Raw genomic sequence first — 23,297 nt, forward strand, 5'->3', positions numbered from 1 at the left:
ACAGTCGATACCAGAATACGAAAATGGAGGTGAGGGTTCCACTCGTTCAGCTGGAAGGTCAGCCATACGTTGTTCTTCGACTGATCTACGCAGCTTCCTGCAAGTAACACAATTTTTGATGCTCTTGGCCACTACATTGCTTGCACCTAATACCCAATATCCATTGGCTCTGAGTTCATTCAAGGTTTGACCTCGGCCTTGGTGTTGAGTTTTCTTGTGAAAATGGTCAAGTATTAGTTGTGTGACAATGCCATCCTTAGGAAGAATTACTGGATGTTTCAACTCAAATGCTGCGTTAGACTTTCTTAATCGTCCTCCAACCCTGAGAAGTTCATTCTGGACGATGGGATCAAGTTGGTATAACTTGTTATTCTTAGGCAGCTTAGCAGGGTTTTGACTGAGCAATTTCAGTTCTTCTTCAAAGGCTTCTTTTTGTGCTGCCTTGATGAGCACAAGAGTTGCTTTCTTTTTCTCCTCTACACTAATGCACCCTGACTTTCCTTTGTTCACCAGTCTTTTGATCCTAGCAATAGCATTGATGGCTGTATTCCAATCTGAGAATCTTGAGAGTCTTTCAAGAAAGCTACCTCTTACACAGGCATCTGTTTTCAGTACCTTTACCTCAGGGTCACCTACAAGAAGCGCTGGGGACTTTTCATGAGCGCTAATCTCTCGTTCCCATAAGAACTTGGGACCTATCAACCAACTTGAGTCCATCAGGTCTGCCACCTTGAGACCCCTAGACGCATAGTCTGCAGGATTCTGACTGGTTTCCACGTAGAACCATTGTTTCGGATCTGTAGAGTCTCTTATCTTCTGTACACGATTAGAAACAAAGACATGAAAGCGCCGGGCTTCGTTCTTGATATACCCTAGCACTACCTGGGAATCTGTCCAGAAAAACTCCTCATGTACCTTCAGATCAAGCTCTTCCCTAAGAGCATGACTTACTGCCGCAGAAACTGTGGCTGCGGTCAGCTCAAGGCGTGGTATGCTGAAAACCTTCGTAGGGGCTACTCTGGCCTTACCCATGACCAGTGCACAATGTACTCGTTCATCAGCAACAATCCTGATGTATGAACACTGCCCATAACCCTCACTGCTGGCATCTGAAAAATGGTGCAGTTCTATTTTCTGGATTTTGCCCATATCTCCAGGAATGAAGCATCTTGGAATTTTAACCTTTTGGAGATTCACCAAGTCATTGATCCATGTATCCCACTTTGGCTTCAGATCAGAGGGAAGAGGATCATCCCATCCTACCCCTCGTTTGCACATCTCCTGGAGCACTTTCTTCCCAGTCAAGATATAGGGAGCAAGAAAACCTAATGGGTCGTACACACTTGCAACCACTGACAGAATTCCTCGCCGAGTGGCAGCCTTTTCATTAAGATCAACTTTGAATGAGAATGTATCAGTCTCTATGTTCCACTTTACTCCCAATACACTCTGCATTGGAAGCTCATTGTGATTTAGATCTACATCCTTCACTGCAGTGGCACGCTCGCTTTCTGGAATTGCACTCAAGACTTCTCTGCTATTGGACACAAACTTGTGTAAACGCAGGTTTCCCTTAGCCAAGGCTTCTTGCGCTTCACTAATCAACTTGTTGGCCTTCTCGATGGAATCAACGCTGACCAGTCCATCATCCACATAGAAATTTTTGCGGATGAAGCTCGCTGCCAGTGGGTAGTCCTTTTCATATTTGCAGGCAAGATATTTCATACCGTAGTTCGCACAACCTGGAGAGGATGCAGCTCCAAATATATGCACTCGCATGCGGTATTCCTTCGGCTCCCTTTCTGTGTTCCCTTTTTCCCACCATAGGAATCTCAGGAAATCACGATCATCTGGACTGACGTGAAATCGGTGGAACATCTTCTCCACATCACAAACAATCGCAATCTGATGCTCACGAAATCTGCACAACACTCCTGTTAGAGCATTTGTTAAGTCTGGACCTGTGAGTAAGTGGTCATTTAGAGATGTACCGTCAAATCTGGCTGAGCAATCAAATACCACTCTTATTTTTTCTGGCTTCCTGGGATGGTACACCCCATGGTGCGGAATGTACCATGAATTGCCTTCTTTTGGTGTGATATCTGCTTCTTCGGCATCACCATCTTTAAAGACACCATCCATAAATCTCACATAGTCTTCTTTGTACTTGGGATTTCTCTCTAGTTTTCTTTTCAAATGTTTCAAACGAACCGTAGCAAGCTGCTTATTGTTCGGTAATTGAGGACGCTCTCTGAAAGGCAAGGGCATTTCCACATGTCCTTCTTTGTTGTGTAGAGTCATTTCATCCAACCGTTGAAGAAATTGAATGTCCTCCTGAGATATTGTCTTTTCTCTTGAGTCTGTATCCCGAAAATCTGCTTCTAATGTCCTGATTACAGAGGCAGGTGTTATTGCTGGGAGTTCCTTCACAGAAATTCGCTGACAGAATCCTGTTACATTTCTAGAGCAAATATGGGGTGTTATGGATCCCACTATACTCCAGCCTAAGTCTGTCTTGACTGCATATGGTTCGTGATCCTTCCCTGATATCACTTGGGTTGGCTTCAGAGCCCTGGGACAATCAAAGCCAATTAGCAGCCCTGCTGGACAATTCATCAAATCTGGCATTTGGTCTGCAACACTGAGCAGGTGAATCCATCTCTGAGCCTTTTTGGAAGTAGGAATGCTATCTCGTTCCAAGGGAATGTATTCTCGAGTGTATACGGTTGGCAACTCGATGTACTCTTGCAGACTATAACCTCTCACTCTTAGTCCAACTGCTCTCTGACAATTCTCTATTGAAGCTCTATCAGTCATTGTGGACAGCTTTAATTTCACAGCCTCTGTGTTTGCTTGCAATTTATCACAGATGTCTTGATTGATAAATGTATTACTGCTCTGCGTGTCCAGCAATGCATAGGCTAAAATTTCTGGGCTATCATTGGTTGCACAAGAGAGCCATACTGGAACAATCATCGAAGTGTGATTACCATTATTCATCTCCACACTGCATAAGCTAGTAGCAACCCTTCCATCAAGTGAAGCTTCTGGCTTTCTTCCTTGAGAGCGTTCTTCGTGGAGTGGAGAGGGGTGACTCTGCCTGCAGATGTTACAAGTAGCTCGTTTTCTACAGTTTTTTGAGACATGGCCGACTCTGAGACAACCAAAACACATCTTGTTGTTGATGACAAACCGTTTCTTCTCCTCAAGAGGCATTGCTGCAAACCTTTCACATTTGTATATAAAATGATTTTGCTGACAGCAGACACATTCTATTTGTCTCTTATCCTGAGTGTCAGAAGGGCTTAGTTTGGAGCCTCTCTCTTTTTCCAATGCACTCTTTGCAATGGGTTCGACATTTTGCGCCAGAGCACTGGCCATGTTACGTTTCTGCTCCTTCCCAGGTCTTTCATCTGCATGTTTTAACGCAAGTAGAGAGGAAACTGGATTACATGCAATACGTGCTTCCTCTGCCACAAAGTCTGAAAACTCAGTGAAGCTTGGGTATGGCTTTCCTTCATCTAGTGCTTTAGTGACATACCTATTCCAGCGAGTTGTTATCCAGTCAGGAAGTTTCTGCAGTAATTTCTGGTTTTCTTCACAATCGTCCAAAACTCTCAGACCATGTACATGAGGCATTGCGTTTTTGCAAGAGATGAGAAAATCACTAAACTCCCTTAATTTCAGTGATTCTTTGGGTCCAAGTTTTGGCCAGTTATTTAGCTTTGCTCTAAACGCTCTTTGAACTACAAAGGGGTGTCCATAACGTTTGTTCAGGGCATCCCAGGCTTGTGTGTATGCATCCTCATCGCTCCGATAAAATGTTCCCTCTAGTACACTAAGCGCATCTCCACTTATGTACCTTTTCAGATAGAACAACAGATGTGCTGGGCTTGTACAGTTTGTTTCGATCAAAGCTTTAAAGCAGGTGCGCCATTCAGTGAACTTGAGTGGGTCACCTGTAAACGTGAATGGTTCTGGAGCTGGAAGTTTGGTCATTGCCAGGGATTCTTTTAGTGCTTTCACTAACAAGACTTCATCTACTGTTGTCTCTAGCTCATTTTCAGAGCAAGGTTGAGCTGAAGTTTCTTGGGAAACCTTGACGCATGAAGGGTTATTGTGGTGCAGTGGAAACTGACTTGGAGGCATAGTGCTTTTTTCTTTAGCATCTCCTATTTCAGCATTCAATCTGGATTCCTCTTCTGCATACACAATGTATTCAGCTTCCATTACTTCAAGATCCCTTTGCTCCTCCAGCATTTTTAACCTCTCTTGTTGGGCTTGTATCTCCTTTCTCTGAGCTGAGATTTCCTTTTCTCTCTTTAGTTCAGCACGTTTCGCTGCTAAGCGTGCCGCTGCTTCCGCCCTTTTTGTGGACATATGACTTCCCTGCTGACTATCTCTTTCAGCTCTCGACACAGTTGATCCATAAATTGACCTGGCGTCATCTCTTTGCAGTAACTGAAAGAGTGTTTCCTTTACAGCCTCAGCATCAAACTCCTTAAGACCAACTTCAGTGCAACATCCTTTCAGTAGTGCCATTATTTCACTAGTAACTGAAGTGCAGCTATCCATTCTCCTTCTTATATCTTGAGATGGGACGTTCAATGCGCGAATACTCTCATATATTTGTTTTAACTCTGCTTCACGTTTCTCAGCAGTCACCATCATATCATCTAACTCGTCTTTAGAGCACTCTTTTTTCAGCTTAGATCTGATGAACTGAGCTTCAGCTTTGAAATTTAAGTATGCGAACATAAACTTACGTTCTCTTTTTGCTAACTCGTCATGTTTCAACTCAAGCATTTTTTCTGTTGGACGCCTTTCTCTTTCTGATCGCCTAACTTCTTGCTCAACTTGTGATGATGATTCCTGGAATTTTGTCTTATTAACTTCCAGATCTGCATTAATTTCAGCTAAGCGTTGTTCATATTTTTGTCTGTCAGAGGCATCAATTTCAGTTTCTAATTTCCCCTCTAACTGTGCCTTTTCTTCTTCAAGAGCTTGAAACACTTGGTCTAAGACAGAGCTCTCTGATCTATTTTGATCCATGTTGATAACTTGCTTTAAACCACACTATTATTCAGCTTTAAACACTGATAAACAAGCTGTAATACCATGAGGAAATGCAAAATGTGATTATTAAACAAGTTACACACTGCTATACACTTAGAAAATTATCAAAAGCAAATATTTGATCACAATATTCACTTGAATAAATGTCAGTGAACCAAGAAATGAGAATTCAAGCTGAAAAGATACAGTCTGACCTGGAAATCCAAAGGTAGCAACTCTTATTGACAGCTGATTTGTCCAAAACTCTCAACGTTGCCGCCTTGTGGCTGTCCGTCGTCACTGTAGCAATATTTGCTTGCGCTGCTCTTCCGCACGGCAGGGAATGCAGTCACGCGAAACGCAATAGAGTTTCAATGCGACGAAATAGCGCTGCTCAATTGACTGGCGACGTCTTCACTTTCACCAATGGCTGCAACTTTCCACCGCGGTCTTCTGGAGTATGCTCTTCACATCGAGGATCTGGCGATCTTTCCGTTTCCACGACGAACTCTTGCACTCTTCCAGAGGGTGTAATCGCACGTTTTTTCACTATAACGGCTCCTGAATGTTTTCTCCTTTAGCAGAAAAACCACGCTACAACTGATGCCTTCGATGTCTTCTGTATTTTAATGTCTTCCTTTCTTGCATTCGAAATCAACATCACAAACATCAAATGTACACCGTGAAAAAACTGAAAATAAACCAAAATTACAATCAAATTCGTGATGAAGTGATTTTGCCATGACGTCATTCAATATATATCTTTATAACTGAAATCAATATACACGGTACATTAAATTATAAATAAAACATAACAAAGATATATGCAAGCCTACCGTGTGCTTTCCTATCAGGATTCAGGAGACATTAGGAGACATTTTTTGTTCAACAATCTTATGAACTTCACACCTCTCAATGCGTGTGTGACACCTCGTGTTTCTCTGTTTTTTGGTGCTCACGCAAAAAATCAAATCACATGACCAGTACGTCTTATGTTACTCATTTTCTCCAGTAGGCGTCACTATTGCCAAACTAACATGCAAATCAAATATACAATTCCCAAATAAGTATTCAAGTAATACATAATATATAAAACAAACAACAACAAAACCTTACAGAATGTGACAAACATTCAGCAACAAACTACACTGTCTGCGACAGCTACAATGAGTCCTCCTCTCTCCTATAAATACATCAATACATCCCTCTGGAGATTTGACTTTCAAGCTCCACCCTCATTACATCATCACTGGCAGTTTGATGAATTTGTTTAACATGTCATTGAATCTTAGAAAAGCATTTCTTTTCCAGCTATTTCAGGTCAAATTAACAAATCAGATAGGAATGGACCTAAAGACTTTACCTGTGTCAAAAAAAAGGATCATCGGGCGTCGGTTTAGTTTACTTCTAGTTTCATCACAAAACATGCAAACAAACATGAACGTGTTTCTATGTTTCACTTAAATACAGTTTATGGTGTAAGAAAGTATTGAACATCAATGTGCTGATATCATATGAGAAGATATAAGTACAGGGAACACTAATCCTATTAAACTACCTCAGACTGACCCGTCTGTGAGTCAGCGGCCTTCTCAATACTGAATGATTGTTTGATGATCTCTTTTGATTAAAGATTGAGTTATTTAGTTTAAAACTGACTTTAACAACAATAGTTTCCATTATCTAGGTTTTTTTGTGTTTTATGCAACAGGTCAAAAACATAAAACTTTTTGCTGCCGGAAAATTCCTGTTGTTTTACTGGATATCTTACAGTGATAGATTTTTCTTTACCCAAATTATTGCAAGAGTATCAGTATCCCTCTTCGTGACATCATTAACATTTAAATTCAGGAATGGGTTGTTTTTCTATTGTTTTCTTTATACTAAATAAATTTCAAATGTTCCTCAACATTCTCTGTGTCTTGAGCTTCATCAATCAATCAATCAATCAAACTTTATTTATAAAGCTCTTTAAAACAACCGAAGTAGACCAAAGTGCTGTACAAAGAACATATGCAAAACAAATCATAACAACATTTACATTTACATTTATTCATTTGGCAGACGCTTTTATCCAAAGCGACTTACAAGTAGTTTTATACAGTGGCACATTACTGCTGAGCAATCAGGGGTAAGGTGTCTTGATCAAGGGCACTTCAGTCATGACCTGCTGACACTGAGATTAGAACCTTCTGATCACAAGCCCAACGCTCTAACCACTAGGCCACAACACAACTCATACAACACCTATTTAAACACATCCTAACCATAAAAACAATAAAATAAACAAAATGTCAGAGAAAACGCTGGACTCACCGACACTCAACCAAGTCTCAGTCACACAGAGAAAGTCACATCCCAGAGAGGTGAAAAAATCCCTTAGGATAAAAGATTTGTTAGCTAGTGATCTACTCCAATCCTGGCAGGGCCCGACAGGTCTACAATGCTTTCCAAGTTAATGTGTTTCCCAGAGACCCGGCACAGGGGCCGCAGGTCTTTCAGGAGAGCAAGGACTGTGGGCCTGGAACTCCTCAGTCGGTCCGACGACAGGTAGCCTACCAACAAGGCGTCGACATGGTCCAGCGATCAGCGAGAAATAAAAAGACATGTCCCCGCTCGGTACTTGGTCCAGGAAATAATGGAAAGGTGTGCCAGCCAAGCCTTTACCCCGGTGAAGGTGTCGTTTACGCCGGTGATGTAAAGCCGTAAAACGGCAGAGGGAAGCTGGGATCTCAAACAAGAACGGGGGCAGTGTATTTTGTCCACCATGATCAAACTTAACAGTAAGTCGAAGATCCAGTAAACTTTGGCGCTCATAGACCAGTAGAGAGTCAACATGTTGAACAACGAGTGACACTAACAGCACAAACACACACAATGACTGCAGGATGAGACAGCGGGCCACACACACTGGCGCCATCTTCTTCCCCGGAAGTAACAGAGTAAAGGAAGATGATGCCCGTATGATGACTTCAGGTAACAGGGAGATTTGTGTTCTTCATCATTTAAATGGTTAATAAAGACAAAGGATGACTGAATGATATATAGAAATGATTGAGATCATCTGCTGCACAGAACACGAAAAGACATGATCAGCATGTAAAGATAAATGAAACGATGTGTTTTGTGTAATACAAATGAGTCTGACCTGATTTTCTATGTTTGTTTGGGTCTGTTTTGCTTGGAACTCATTTGTTAAAAGAAGATGAACTTGTATTTATTATGTAAACATCAGTGCTTTTCTGCAATCAAAAGAAAAACTGGATGATAATTTGGCATCTGCATCATTGGATACTGTATAAGACAACTGAAAAACATGTATTGTAGTCTTGGATTTGGCTTAAGCTTTGTCAGTGGTCAGTGGTAAGAGCATTGTGTTAACAACGCAAGGTTGGATCCCAGGGGATTGCAGATACCTATGTAACATGTATAGGATGATGCAATGTAATGCAATGTAAGTCGCTTTGGGTAAAAGCGTCCGCCAAATGCATAAATGTAAAAACGATAAATGAGAACTCGCTGTTTGTGTCGGTGATGTAAAGAGATTCAAATCAAAGAAATGCAAACCAAAAGGACAAAGAAACCTGCTGTTGCGGCTCGCACCTTTTTAACTTTAACCTCAGGGGAAATGTCTCCGGTCATGACAGCATCACATGAATCTATTCAACGTGTTATAGAGACCAGTGGAAATGTAGATTTTTCACACTGAGGCTCTCAGATGTGACTTCAGTGGAGTGAAACATGATGATGTTGATGATTTCAAACTTCTAGAAGATGTGATAAGAGAAGAACTTCCACCAGTTTATCACAGATTCATTTGATGTAAAACTGAATGTGAACAACAGAGCAGATGTGATTCTGATCGATCACTTGTGTCAGTGTGTGTTGGCTCAGTGAGTGGTTGTGTGTTTGTCCCCGAGTTACAGGCTTATTGCTGGAAGAGAGCTCGAGTGCGTCCATCATTGCCAGTGGATGGTGTCATGGTAATACTTGGGAATAATTTAGCTGGAGCTAGGGTATGGCGAGATGTAATCTCACCTCCTGTTATTTATTATGCCTCCTAATGGTATAAAAGTTTATTAATAGTTAATAGTTTAGTGCTACTCAAATTCATAACATTTTCTTATGCATATTAATTAACCTTTCTCTTTCCCAACCGCTTGGCCATTTTGTCGTCTCTTTTTTTCCATGGTTCGCGCGTCAGTTTTATCGCAATGGTACATTATGAATTTAACAAAATATTAGGCTATGTGAGTAATTTAGAGAAATTTGGGTCTGAAAGCCAATATTCTGACGCTCGCTCACGGCCCTACTAGAGCAAGCTCCTGATTGGTTAACGCTGCGCGAATTTTCGCCAAATTCAGATTTTTCTACTCGCGCGAATCACGCGAACGCTCAATTCGCGTCATTAGCGCGAATCGCGCCGCAAGTAGGTCATTGCATCTTTGCATTGACTTAACATGTAAATCACTCTCGCTTAACGCTTCGTTCGTGTTTGGTGTGAACACACTATAAGGCATTGTTCAGAGGGCCGGTCCAAATCTGTGGGCCGGCCGCATTCATATATATATATATAACCCCTCCCCCGCATCATTCAGAGGCGATGTTTCTTCACGTTGCTTTGAAAAGTGTATTGTGAGAACTCTCTCTGTCTGCGCACGCACACACGCGTCCTGCAATAATAATCATATTATTTTGAAACAGCAACCCAGAAATTTGTCACAAGCATTGATTAAAACAATGATGACAATAATCACATGAAAAAAACAGACTTAAATTCTGGACCTTTGGCAGTGAGGGGGGGTTCGTTCGAACCACCCGAACCCCCCCTGCCTACGGGCTTGTAGGAGCACAGAGTAAAATGAAGAAACATTTTGACAAACATACAGAGGACAGGTGATCAGGGACCCGTTTCAGAAAGCAAGGTAAGTGCAAACTCAGAGTAAGTTAACCCCAGAAAACGGGATACTCTGGGTTTTCAGTTTCAGAACGAGAGGTATATCAAACCCGTGACTGCGGGGTAACTCAAGCCCGTTTCAGAAATAGAGGTATCTTATACTTAGAGTGAGTAACCATAGTAACCTACTCTGTGAACCTAACCTGGTCTGGAGCAGGTTTTATTCCACTAACCCGGGGTTTGTTACAATCTCCGCCCCTTTTAGAAGCGCGAGCGGAGTTGAACTTGCCTTCGCCGTTTGTTTTTTCATTCGTTTTCCTTAATCGCGCACAAGTTCGTAACACAGACATTAAAATGGAATGTCAGTTTCTTCAGTACCCTTAGATGAGGAAGCTGCATTCATTCAGAGAGAGTTACATTTACGTCGGGAGAGAATATATGGTGAAGCCCTGTTTGGATGTTTTATCATATCCGGAGGATTTCTTATTTGAGCGATACAGTTTTTCTTTACAGTCCATTAAATATATCCACAATCTGCTTCATCCTTACATCACAAACCTCACTCGTCGTGGCTGCGTTCTTACATCTGTCATGGCAGTCGTGGCCTAATGGTTAGAGAGTCGGACTCGTGACCAGAAAGTTGCCAGTTGGATCCTCTGGGCCGGCAGGTGACGACTGAGGTGCCCTTGAGCAAGGCACCTGACCCCTACTTGCTCCTCGGGCGCTGCAGTGATAGCTGCCCACTGCTCCGGGTGTACGTGTGTTCACCACTTGCTGTGCGTGTGTTCACTCCTCTCTGGATGGGTTAAATGCAGAGGTCACATTTCAGGTATGGTTCTCCATAACTGACAAAAAGGTCACTTTCACTAATTTTCACTTTCACTGAGCAGATTCTCTGTATGGCTTTACGTTTCTTTGCTAACGGAAGCTTTCTTTATAACACCGGGGATGCAGAACACGTTAGCAAGGCAACTGTATGTAGAGCAGACAGAAAAGTGTGCATCGCTCTCAAGCACTTTTTATACATTTGTGTTAAGTTTCCTGTGAGAGCCATCAAAGACGAGTTTCATAGGATTGCAGGTGAATGGTGAACGTCTTTCTGAATTAGGCTGATCAAATAAATGTGGTCTTGCTGCCACCTCTGGAATTAGATAATAATTCAAATACCCTTTAGGATTTCCCATTGTGATTGGGTGCACATTTAAAAGGTCCCACTTGCCCCGTTCTGTGCGGGCTTCGAACTGCCGTCTGTCAGAATGAGAGACGGGCGCTGTAACGAGAAGCCTAAAGACCGCAGTCCCTATAGCGTCTGTCGCTAGAGCGTCTCTGTTGGTCGGGGAGTGAGGCTTACACACTGCACAGCTCTTCACTAGCTGGCCTCCGTTACACAGCTGGAGCAGGGGCGAGCATGGCTAGTTTTCTGTCTTCTATAGCCACAGTGCTCGGTTCTCATGTCCTCATAACTTTCAAGGCCAGTTTATTAAATATATCAAACATTTCCCAGTCAGGCATCCTACAAGCAAGAACATTTAAACTCACCGGACTGAATGATGTTTATATATTTCATTTTCAGCTGCTGCCATGTTCTTTTTATTGCAGAAGGATTGCACCTACATGACAAAAATCGTAGGTATATATGTTTATATAGTAGCGATTATCTGAGTAATTCAACTCAGAGTTCATATTTTAACTCAGTGTTGCTTGAATCTCCTTATTGAAACGGGTCCCAGATCAGACACGGATAACACTTGTCATAATTAAAGAACATGATAAACACTGGATTGGGTTTATGTACAAAAACACAAAACAAAACTGCGTGCAATATTAACACTGGTCAATGCAAAAATGGGCTTTAGTCAGTAAATGAAAGAAAAGCTGGATGATAATTTGGCATCTGCATCATTGCATACTGTATAAGACAACTGAAAAACATGTATTGTAGTCTGAGATTTGGCTTAAACTTTGTCAGTGAAACCGGGCCAATATATTATTTTATCAAACAGAAAAAACGATAAATTGTTTGATACACAATACCAAAAAATGGTATTGTGTTGGTGCAGATGGGATTACAGAGCGCACACTGAACCCAACAGCACTGACACAAGTGATCAATCAGAATCTCATCTGCTCTGTTGTTCACATCCATGAATCCAATGAATCTGTGATAAACTGGAGAAAGTTCTTCTCTTATCACATCTAGAAGATTGAAATCATGAACATCATCATGTTTCACTCCACTGAAGTCACATCTGAGAGCCTCAGTGTGAAAAATCTACATTTCCACTGGTATCTATAACACGTTGAGTAGATTCATGTGATGCTGTCATGACCGGAGACATTTCCCCTGAGGTTAAAGTTAAAGAGCCGCGAGCCGCAACAGCAGGTTTCTTTGTCCTTGTGGTTTGCATTTCTTTGATTTGAATCTCTTTACATCACCGACACAAACAGCAAGAACAAATCAAAAATCACTTTTTCGGTCACATCACCGCAGCACAAGTGACTTGGGGAGTGAAATTCTTGAGAGCGTTATCCAGAATGTGCAGAAACTATTTACATTTATAAAACGGTCAGTTCTTGTCCTTGATTCTGATTGGCTGAGCAGAGTTCTAAGCCGTAATAAAATAGCCCGATGCTTCTTGGGGCTTATTGCTTTAAAAGACAGTTCACACAATAATATGCAAAGGTGCAGCAGACTGGATACCAAATCTCATGGAGCTGCATTGGATGCTAATTGGCTTTTATTCATTCTCACGATATGAATTTTTGATGAAAGTGAATACAATAATTCTTGATATCAAGAATGGAATTTCTACTAGCAACAATTGCTATTTTTGATATCAGTAATTACATTTGCTAATGTGAATTCTTGGAATCAAAAATTTTATTTCAACTAGTAAAAAACGTAATTCTTGGTATCTGTAATTGCGTTTTTACTAGTTAAATATCACAATACACTGCCATTCGAATTCAATATCAGATATCAAGAATTTATTTTTACATGTTAAAAATCTTTCAGATATCAGAAATGCAATTCTTACAAAAAAAACAATTTTTTATATCAACAATTAACTTGATACTAGTAAAAATTATAATTCCTGATATAAATTACATTTTCACTAGTTGAAATGCTCATTCTTGATATCTGTAAATGAATTTTATTATTGGTATTTCTGATATCAGGAAATAGATTTCAGATATTAATAAATCTGAGAGTAATTGTTGATATCTAAAATGGCTTTCTTACTAGTAACAATGACATTATTGATATAAAAGATTAACATTGTCACTAGTGAAATTTAATGATATCAGAAACTGGCATTTTTACATGTAGTAATTCAATTCTTCATATCAAGAATAGACATTATCACGAGTGATCACACCATTATTGATATCTACAATTGTGTTTTTTACTAGTAGGAATTGCATTTCTGATAATTCAAAAATCACAAGTCACTCACCAGATTGTCACTTCAAACCTCTATGACTTTCTTCTGCAGAACACATTTTGAAAATTTTGGCTACAGAAAACCTTTGATCCCCGTGCCCATGCATTAGATTTATGTCCATATAATTATATGGGAAAGGTTATTGGTTAAACATTTTCATAAGCTCTTCCTTTGTGTCTTGAAGACAAAATCACCTTTAAAATGACAATATTGTTTAAGGTAAACCATTCCTTAACAGGACAAAAGGTATAATGGGTTTGATTACACTTGTTTGGGATGGTAAATGACAGAACTGGTATCAAAAGGTTTAAGCTTTGGCCAAGATAAAAACATTTTCCCAAACTTCACAAATTTAGGCCTAAACCAAACATTTGTCATTCCTTACATTTGACTTTATTTCAGACATCAGAGATGTGGAAAGATATGTTAAGGACAGAAAGGACGATGTGGCTTTTGGGTTGGTGTTGTAGAAGCTGGTGGAACAGTTGTGTCTGGTTGAAATCAATGAGGCAGATATCCAGACATGGTCACATTCACAAAAGACTAGGACATGGGACAAGAGAGGAAAACAGGGATTCCCTGCCATTGCATCTGCATGACATACTTCCCTCCCTGAAAAACACAAACACACAAGTTGGCTTTATAGCTTTTAACCTTACACAAGAGCAAATTAACCATAAGTACCTTTTGTGTAACACCACATCCATTATAGGGTGTAGCATAAACAAGACCTCCATGAGTGTGTGAAGTGTGTCCACAGTTAGGTGGCAAATGGCCAAGAGGAACCGGTGCAGAACTATCTGTGAGAAATAAGTTAAAGGAGATTCAATGCTGAAAATAGTCTCATTACACTATTCATTAAGGGTCCAGTGAAATTTAGCGGTGAGGTTTCAAACTGCAACCAACGGGTCACCACAGGTTTCGAAGCACTGTGGTGGTAAAAGGCCTAACATGTCATTGTGTTCTGGTTTTCCCAACTTACCTCAACAAAGCTCAACTTGGTCCACACCAGAACCAAAGAGTTGCAAATTCATAAAATCTTTATCACACTTCAGCTTTGGAGACATTTCATCCCAGGGTACTTCAGATGAGCCTTCAAATGGTTCATGCATTACAGCGCTTCTCGGCAGATCTGCAATACAATGCAAGCGATTCGTAACTGACAGTTAAATCCTTTTGAATCCTTGAAACATGACATACAAGTACATTACATACCAGAGACGGTGTTGTCATCAATGAGGTTTCCAAAATCAGCAAACTGGTCATGAAGTATCTCTTGATCTGACATATCAGAAAGCGTTTTATCCCCTTCATCAGTAGCTTCATCTGCAATAAATTACAAGCGATTCGTAACAAACATTTAAATCCATATACACAACAATGACACACAAGTACATTACATACCAAAGAAGGCGTCGTCATCAATGGGGTTGTCAAAATCAGCAAACTGGTCAGAAAGTGTCTCTTGATCGGACATATCAGATAACGTTTCCCCTTCATCACTAGTCGTTTGTGTCCAAGACAAACTTCTGCAGTGTATTAAAGTACTGAGTGTACTGACCGTAAACACAAGTAGAAGAACAAATTCATTTCCTCTGCTTTTGCAAAACGCCATTGTGTGCACAAAGATACGCTACTAGTGCACAAACAGTCTACTGTGATGCTTTATGAGATCTATGGAAGCAAATAAGAGACATAATGTTTTGAAATTTAATAGCCAATGAATACTTGAGTTTGAATTATTTTACTTTGGAAACCTTGTATCTGAATTTATTTGTTTCGAATTTACCTCTATGAAATTTAAATATGAAAATTCTTGATTTCCATTTTAAAAACTGGAATTTAATGCTCACAAATTCAGATACAAAACAAAATCAACTTACAGAATTTCAGATAAAATACATTCAGGTTGATCAAATTCGATTGCTCTTATTCAGATCTAAAATTTCAAGTTAATATTTTTCAAAGAAAACATATGTCTAATTCGACTGCTCAAATTCAGATCGAAAAATTCAAGTTAAATATTCACACGGTAACATCCGGGCTACCCAGGATAGGAAAAACAGTTGAGCCCAGAGCCCGTCTGCAATTGAACCGAACCATTGAACCGAACCATTGAACCGAACAATTGAACCGAACCAATGAACCGAACCATTGAACCGAACAATTGAACCGAACCAATGAACCGACGTCGGGCGGCCTATCAGAGAACGTCAACCTGACTGTCTGTCATGATCCAAGAAGAGGCAAAGTCACGTATATTAAACCTGTAAAGAAGATGACTTCTTACGACAAGCCGTTTTGACATAAAAACCTTGGGTTTGACTATCCATAAAATATATTTTAGATAGTTTTAAATGTATTTCGACGAGTCATAATTGTAATTTCACTAGTCAAATTGATAATTAGAGATATCTGCATTTATAATTGCGCTAGTAAGAAATATTATTCGAGATATCTGTAAATATGTTTTGACCAGTCAAAACTCTATTTTAGATATCTGTAATGACCTCATAGATATCTAAAATTATCGCGTCACAAATACGCAAAGTATTTAAAGATATCTCTAATTCAGTTTCGACTAGTCACAATTATATTTTAAGATATCTGAATCGTGCCTGCTCCTAGTCGAATCTGCTGTTGTGTGACGTGAGACTTAATCTCCTCAGCTCCTCCCCCACGCCAAAACCAAAAGCGCAACGGCTAATGCTATCACCTTGGCTTCATCGGAACACAGCAAAGGAGACAACAGGCTAGTTTTTTAAAAACGGATGTCAATGGGTTTTGTTCGCTTTTACGCTTTCTCTTAAAGACCCTTCGATCTAACTAAAATAAGGGTTTCTTATCTATGCCAGAGCCCCTCCTTATACCTAGTGCTAACGGCTAACAACAGTAGACAGCGTTTGTAACTTGTCAAGGAGAGAAAAGAACTGAATGAAGTACTTAAGGGATTATTAAATCATATATGGAGGCAGTCATGTATGCATAGCGCTGAGATTTTAATTGCAGTCATATTACAAAGCAGACCAAACAATGTGTAATATTCAATAAAGACAAAGATCAGCAAACTGCTCGTTTTGTTGTAATTTATTTTGTATATATTTTTTGAAGAGACATGAGTGAAAAACATTGCAATTATATACCAAAACGTGAAAAAGTACAAATAAGCACGTGAAAGACAAGAATGTTGCATATATGGCACTTCAATCATGACCTGCTGGCACTGAGATCCGAATCGGCTAATTTCTGATCACAAGTCCAACGCTCTAACCACTAGGCCACAGACACCTATACAGATGTCTCGTTCTCGCTTCTCAGGGAACCGAGGTTACGAAAGTAACCGGAGAAGTTTTCCTGCTGGCTTACTTACATATACATGACTTACCTACATAGAGAGACGAGTCACACAACAAACCATAGCTAACAGTTATGTGTTCCAAAAAATAATCAGCAACAACATACTTTTGTTCTGTCGAGTCTGATTGTACATAAACAGCAAACTACCGGAGCGCCTTCGTTTTCCCTAGAAGTCATCTTCTTTACAGGTTTAATATACGTGACTTTGCCTCTTCTTGGATCATGAGTCATGACAGACAGTCAGGTTGACGTGCTCTGATAGGCCGCCCGACGTCGGTGCGGTTCAATTGCAGACGGGCTCTGGGCTCAACTGTTTTTCCTATCCTGGGTAGCCCGGATGTTACCATGTGAATATTTAACTTGAATTTTTCGATCTGAATTTGAGCAGTCGAATTAGACATATGTTTTCTTTGAAAAATATTAACTTGAAATTTTAGATCTGAATAAGAGCAATCGAATTTGATCAACCTGAATGTATTTTATCTGAAATTCTGTAAGTTGATTTTGTTTTGTATCTGAATTTGTGAGCATTAAATTCCAGTTTTTAAAATGAAAAATCAAGAATTTTCATATTTAAATTTCATAGAGGTAAATTCGAAACAAATAAATTCAGATACAAGGTTTCCAAAGTAAAATAATTCAAACTCAAGTATTCATTGGCTGTTAAATTTCAAAACATTATGTCTCTTATTCGCTTCCATAAGATCCCATATTGCTCGTTTGGTCAATTGTAATGTCCATGGCCAATCACAAACTTAGTTTAATCACTGATGTATAAGGTAGAGGTCTTCACGGGTCCACTTAGATCCGAAAACCGAGGTCCGGCCCGAGACCCGAGCGGGTTCGGGTCTAAAAGATTCACGGGAGCTTCGGACACGGGTTGGGTATATTATTAGTGTCTTCGGGTCTCGGGTAATATAAAGTAAAAATTGTTTTGCTTAATTGACCCGAGGAAGACCCGAACTATCCTGTACAATAACAGCGCGTCGCTTGTGTGTGTGCGTGTAGTTACCAACTCTCCACTATTGGACTTTTGAATCTCGAGTCCTGCGTGTTCAAAATTTGAAGAAAAGTCAAAGAGATCGTTTTCCCAATAAGTTTAAGTAGAATTTATTATCAGATGTAAAAGCTTCTTCCAGCTGGGGCTGTTCTCTCAACATACATATGAGACAAAACAACAGCATCCACACTTCCGGGTTACAAGTATTTATAAAATATGTGACGTCGATTCTCTCTTCGGCTCCTCCCCTTCATTGGACGGGCGTTGAATCCTCCGGAACCAATCACCTCGGGACATGTAAATCTGACTCCATTCTCCCCCAACCATTGGCTCCTGCAAAACATTTTGAAAATAGCCGGTCCTGCCGGGAGATGCGATTGACGCACACACACACACACACACACACACACACACATACACTCACACACTTGTTTTCTGAGACCCTGCTTCTGCATTCCTCAGAGCTCATGTTACACACTTCTGCCAACTAGCTTTCAAGACAAAGAACCCAGCACAGCATGGACATACTCATATCATTATATTTAACAGTAAAACAACAGTAAACATGAATTTATAATACATAAAACATCATAATCCCAATACCTCCAACCCTCAGCCGATCGGTTGAAAGCCACGCAAATCTTCCGAAAGTCGCGGTGATCTGAAATCACCTTAGAATTGAAATCCCGAAGTTTCCAACGCTGCAGGGGTTTGCACTCGACGTAGTTACCATCGTATTCAGGAAAAACATACTTCCACCAGGCGACCAGAAGTAGATATTAAAAGATGCGCACATTTCAGTACTACGTGGTTTGGGACACATTGTTGAGACAGAATGTTCGCGCGAGTGGTTGCCATGTCGTCACTTATTTAGATTTGATTCACAACCCATTTAGCCTCAGTTTGCGCAATTTGCCAGAGCAAAACAAGAGGATCAACATGTTCATTGCCATATCAATTTCATTAATACACGTCGGTTTACATTCAGGTCTAATCGGGTTTAAAAAACATATACGATGGGTCGGACTCGGTACTAACGTTATCGGGTCTGTCTCGGGTCGGGGCTTTAAAATAAAAACGTTATCGGGTCAGTCTCGGGTCAGGGCTTTAAAATAAAAACGTTATCGGGTCTGTCTCGGGTTCGGGTAAAAAGTGATTCGGGTCATTTCAGGTCGGGTAAAGATCTTTGGACCTGAGAAGACCTCTAGTATAAGGTTCAGGTGTTTTCATCCTCATGTGAGACTCTGCGCAGAGGAACTGAGTCTGACAGACAAATGGGAATTATTCTGCTCAGCTAAAGTCTAGCACGAGCGTTGCTTGGTTTGAGTTTTCTTTATTTCTTCTCTTTTTTGAAATAGTTTGATGATTTGTGAACGTTTATACATGAAATCTGTTTTATCCTGGTAAGGATATTCCTCTGTATACTTGGAGGTAAAGGTATATTTATTTAAAGAATATTGTTTTATTTTTTAAAAGAAAATATGTTCTTCATATTAGTTGGATCCTAAAACAACTGGTTTCTTAAAATATTTTAACTGTACATTCTTGAAAAGATGTAATTATTGATGTGTATCATTGTGTCATGAATGCAGATGTGCAAGATATTATTTTCTCTATCACAGAAAAAGTAATGGAGGCCCGATCGAGCCCCAGTAGAGCTTTAGGTCTATAACGTCCCTGTGCAAAAAGGCTTTAACAAAAAATACATGTTGAACTGATTTGTAATAAAATAAAGGATATATTGATCTGAACATTAATACTGTGGGTCTATTTTATAGGCCATTAGCATTTGAAGAAAGAAACAGAATAATGTAGAAATGAAACACTGCTTCTTCACTGTATGAATGAAATAAACACACTGATTTAAAATAAAGATGCAAAAGAGATTTAAGGCTGGTGATTTAGATCCGACTGTTTACTTTCCATTAAAACACAACGGACTGTTTTCATGTGTTTTTGACGTAACCTCGTATTTCACAGTGAGACGCGCAGAAAGACACAATAGAGAAATTGCTTGTAGCCTCGCGCTGTATGAGAACTGTATGAGTCTGTGTGCACGTCGACTGAGAAATCCAGAGAAACTTCACTTATTTTCATTGTGTAAGAAGCAAATATGAGAATTCTTTAGACATGTTGTATATTTAATTGGCATTCATCATGTATGATTACATATATTTGACTGTTTATTTATTAAAACAGAACACGGGCTGCATTTCTTACATATTTCTCATCAGTGTCATATAGTCACACAGTTCTCGGTCCTGTCCAGCAGATGGAGAAAGAGGATTCTTTTCAAACACTTGAATCTTCTCCAGATCTCTGTCATGGGCTTCCAGGCCTGCTGAGATATAAAAGAGTCTCAAGAGGAAACGTTCAGTCCTCATGTACCACAGCAAATCAGTTTAACCACAAGAATCAAACAAGTGTACGACTTAATGAAATCATTTCTTTTAAACACATGGCTGTGGTGCGGTGTGAACCAGTCCAATGTTCAATTTCTTAAAATACACTCTAAAATGTGTACTAGCAAAATCAATTACAGATAGACATTGGCATACCATGTTATTTTAAATAATGTGTTATAAACATAAGATTTTCACAGTTATTTAAATTAAGGTAAAGTATAAATATCTGCATCTTAGTAAAATACATTTAAGAGCATAGCTTGCAATTCCAGATGTGTCCTCTTGCTCGTTTCAATTCCTTTTTCTTCACTCCCAGACACTGTTCATGGAACCACCTGTCACAACAGTCACATTGGATCAAGCATGGAAAGGTTAAATTTCAATGAAATTATAAATATCTTCAGATTCCAAGTTACCTTATTTAATTTTATTCATTTATCCTTTATATTCAGCCTTTACTACACCAGGACAGACTAAAAAATTAGACCAAAATGTGAAATGTGAAAGGAAACAAAAAACTCAGGGAGGCCTAGATCCAATTGGTTTTGCCATTAAACACATGGCAAAGTTATTGGCCTCATTAAACACTAAACACTATGTAAACAGTTAAACCCATATAAGCTTAAAAAAAAGTTTTGTGCAGCAAATTCGGCATTAAATTATTTTAATATTTTAAATAATTTTTGGCCTGCATGTATTTGTTATTTATTTATATTTATGTTACTACTAAATGCATAATAAAAATGACCCTACAAGGAAAATTAAACACCAAATGTTATTTATTCACCCTAATTGTCTTTGAATTTTTTTATCTTTGTAGCTTTCATTTTGTTATTTTAATAGCAAATGTTCTTCAATGTATTTTCCGTTCATCTCACTCTCTCCTAATCTCTGTAAGTGTTTTTTGCTTCTCATTGCATAATTTACATCTCCAGCCATGAGTACATTCATCTGGGTTAATCATTGCCGCGGTTAAACTGCTTCTCCTTTATGCACCACTACCTTCTCCCCTGCTATAACTTACAGTGTAATGTATTTGACAACTACCTTTTTTGGACTGGCTACGACCCTGGACTTAAATGTTAGATGTGTCTTAATCGAAAACAACTTGCATTGACATCTCTTAAAATATATCAGCGTGATTGTATGTTTCAAGATTGTTTCATCAACAAACTACTTAAAGTCTCATAAGTAACAGAAACAAATCTGGTTTAAACACAAATATGGATACGATAGTTAAACTGGACAGAAGAGAAAACTAAAAAACATTCATTCATTTTCTTCCGCTTATCCGGGGCCGGGTCGCGGGGGCAGCAGTCTAAGCAGAGATGCCCAGACATCCCTCACCCTAGACACTTCCTCTAGCTCTTCCAGGGGGACACCGAGGCGTTCCCAGGCCAGCCGGGAGACATAGTCCGTCCAGTGTGACCTATATGTCTTCCCCGGGGTCTCCTCTCGGTCGGACGGGCCCAGAACACCTTCCGGGAAAGGCGTCCAGTAGGCATACAAAAAAGGTTATGAGATGTGTAAAGATTTAATAAGTGAAATATTTTAATATTTTAATATTATTTATCAAAACATTGAATAGGCAAAAAATACTAAAACAAAAATACATTAACATAATCACGAGTGTAGCCGGTCAATTGAGGCATTAGAGTTTTTTTATTTTATTTTATTATATGTAATAAGAAATGTAATATAAACTGTTAACTTCAACAAAACTTGTTTTCTATGTACTATTTTCAATGGTTCCTATCAATTGTTGTATGTGGGGCCTTAATTAGTGGGACACGTAAGGAAATGATGTCGCTTCTCCTTTAAGCGCTCGCGCTCAGACGAACAGGGAAGCTGAGGTAGTTTTTCTTTCTCTCATTTGTCTTTTATTAACTGATTTTCTGTAATGTAATCACTTTATTTATGATGTCAAAACACTGTTAAGCGGTTATGTCATAATGTGTATAAGTGTGATTTGATTATTTTCTTTTAACGGAGTTAGAGCCTCGTTTACACGTGCGTTTATCAATGCAGGAATGAGAGAGTAGGTCTTCTGGTATCTCCCTCATTGTGCCTCATTACTCTGTTTAAGGTGAAGAAACAACACCAGGTATCATCACTTCAATCGTTGTGTGGTCGTGTTTCCATAGTGTCCTGTGGTTACCACTTGAAGTCTGTTACACGAGCAAAGAGTCAAGGCCTAAACTGAGAACAAAAACAAATGACAGATGCTAAAACTTTTAGCATTTCATAGACTTAAATCATTGACACAAATCAGAATAATTAGTGGACAGTAAAATAATTAGATCTTTGTCAAATCTTAGTCATTATTTTTAACTAATTTATACGTATAAGCTTGACAAAAAAGGATATCATTGAAGTGAGGCGGAGTTAAGGAGTTCATCCCCTCAGCTGTGAATAAAAACACATCAAACTAAATGTTCTGTTTATAATGAAATGATTTTCTTGGAACAGGAAGTTTCCCTTCAACAACTGAAAATGTAGAAGACAGCATATATGACACATTATTTAAATAAAAAAACACCACATCAAACAAATATTGCATGATGGACAAACTGAGATTGTGGACTTTGATACTGAGGTGAAATAATTTTCACAAAACGGGTAGTTTTCTTTTTTAACACCTTTCTGAACATATATAAATAACAGTCTATATAGGATATTCAGGGTCGTTTTATTTTAAAACATCACATCAGACAGACCTGATATTAAAACCAACCACCTTATCAACGGCCTAGAAATCACCAAGAACCTTATAGAAACTGCATAGCAACCCTTTAACATTTGAAGTATCTCGTTGCCCTAGTAACATCACTTACAACCGGTAAAACACAAGCAAGTGATAGAGTGCGAAAGCGCTTTTATTTTGAAATTTGTCCTCCCGCGCTCTTCCCACAATCTCTCATATGCGCGCACAGAAAACCTACATGAGGGCTGAATTGAGTCGGCTGACCGTCATTTTCAAAGTGGAGGCTGACCTGACCGCAGTATTATTTCTGTCCAGGAAAATCACCAGTTCAGTCATAGACGACGGTATTTGATCACTATGGTTACCGCTACTACAGGCACAATTGAGGCAGCTAACAGGTCCTCGTAGGACCCCGGGGGCGGGGCCAGGAGTC

General features: G+C 39.4%; 2 long non-coding RNA genes across 2 annotated transcripts in view; both read right to left on the reverse strand.

The window, feature by feature from the left end:
* The window catches only part of LOC306894146, a 171,683-nt gene that overhangs the window by 27,007 nt on the left and 121,379 nt on the right, over window positions 1-23,297 (reverse strand). The gene's annotated exons all lie outside the window — the stretch shown is intronic.
* On the reverse strand, window positions 13,469-15,070 carry LOC306894147. Its single transcript, XR_013786662.1, has 5 exons — window positions 14,803-15,070; window positions 14,614-14,724; window positions 14,381-14,530; window positions 14,083-14,198; window positions 13,469-14,010 (listed from the first exon to the last, which is right to left on the reverse strand). It is a non-coding gene; the product is annotated as an uncharacterized lncRNA (long non-coding RNA).

Source organism: Barbatula barbatula (assembly GCF_947034865.1).
Source record: "Barbatula barbatula genome assembly, chromosome: 5".
Classification (NCBI taxonomy): Eukaryota; Metazoa; Chordata; class Actinopteri; order Cypriniformes; family Nemacheilidae; genus Barbatula; species Barbatula barbatula.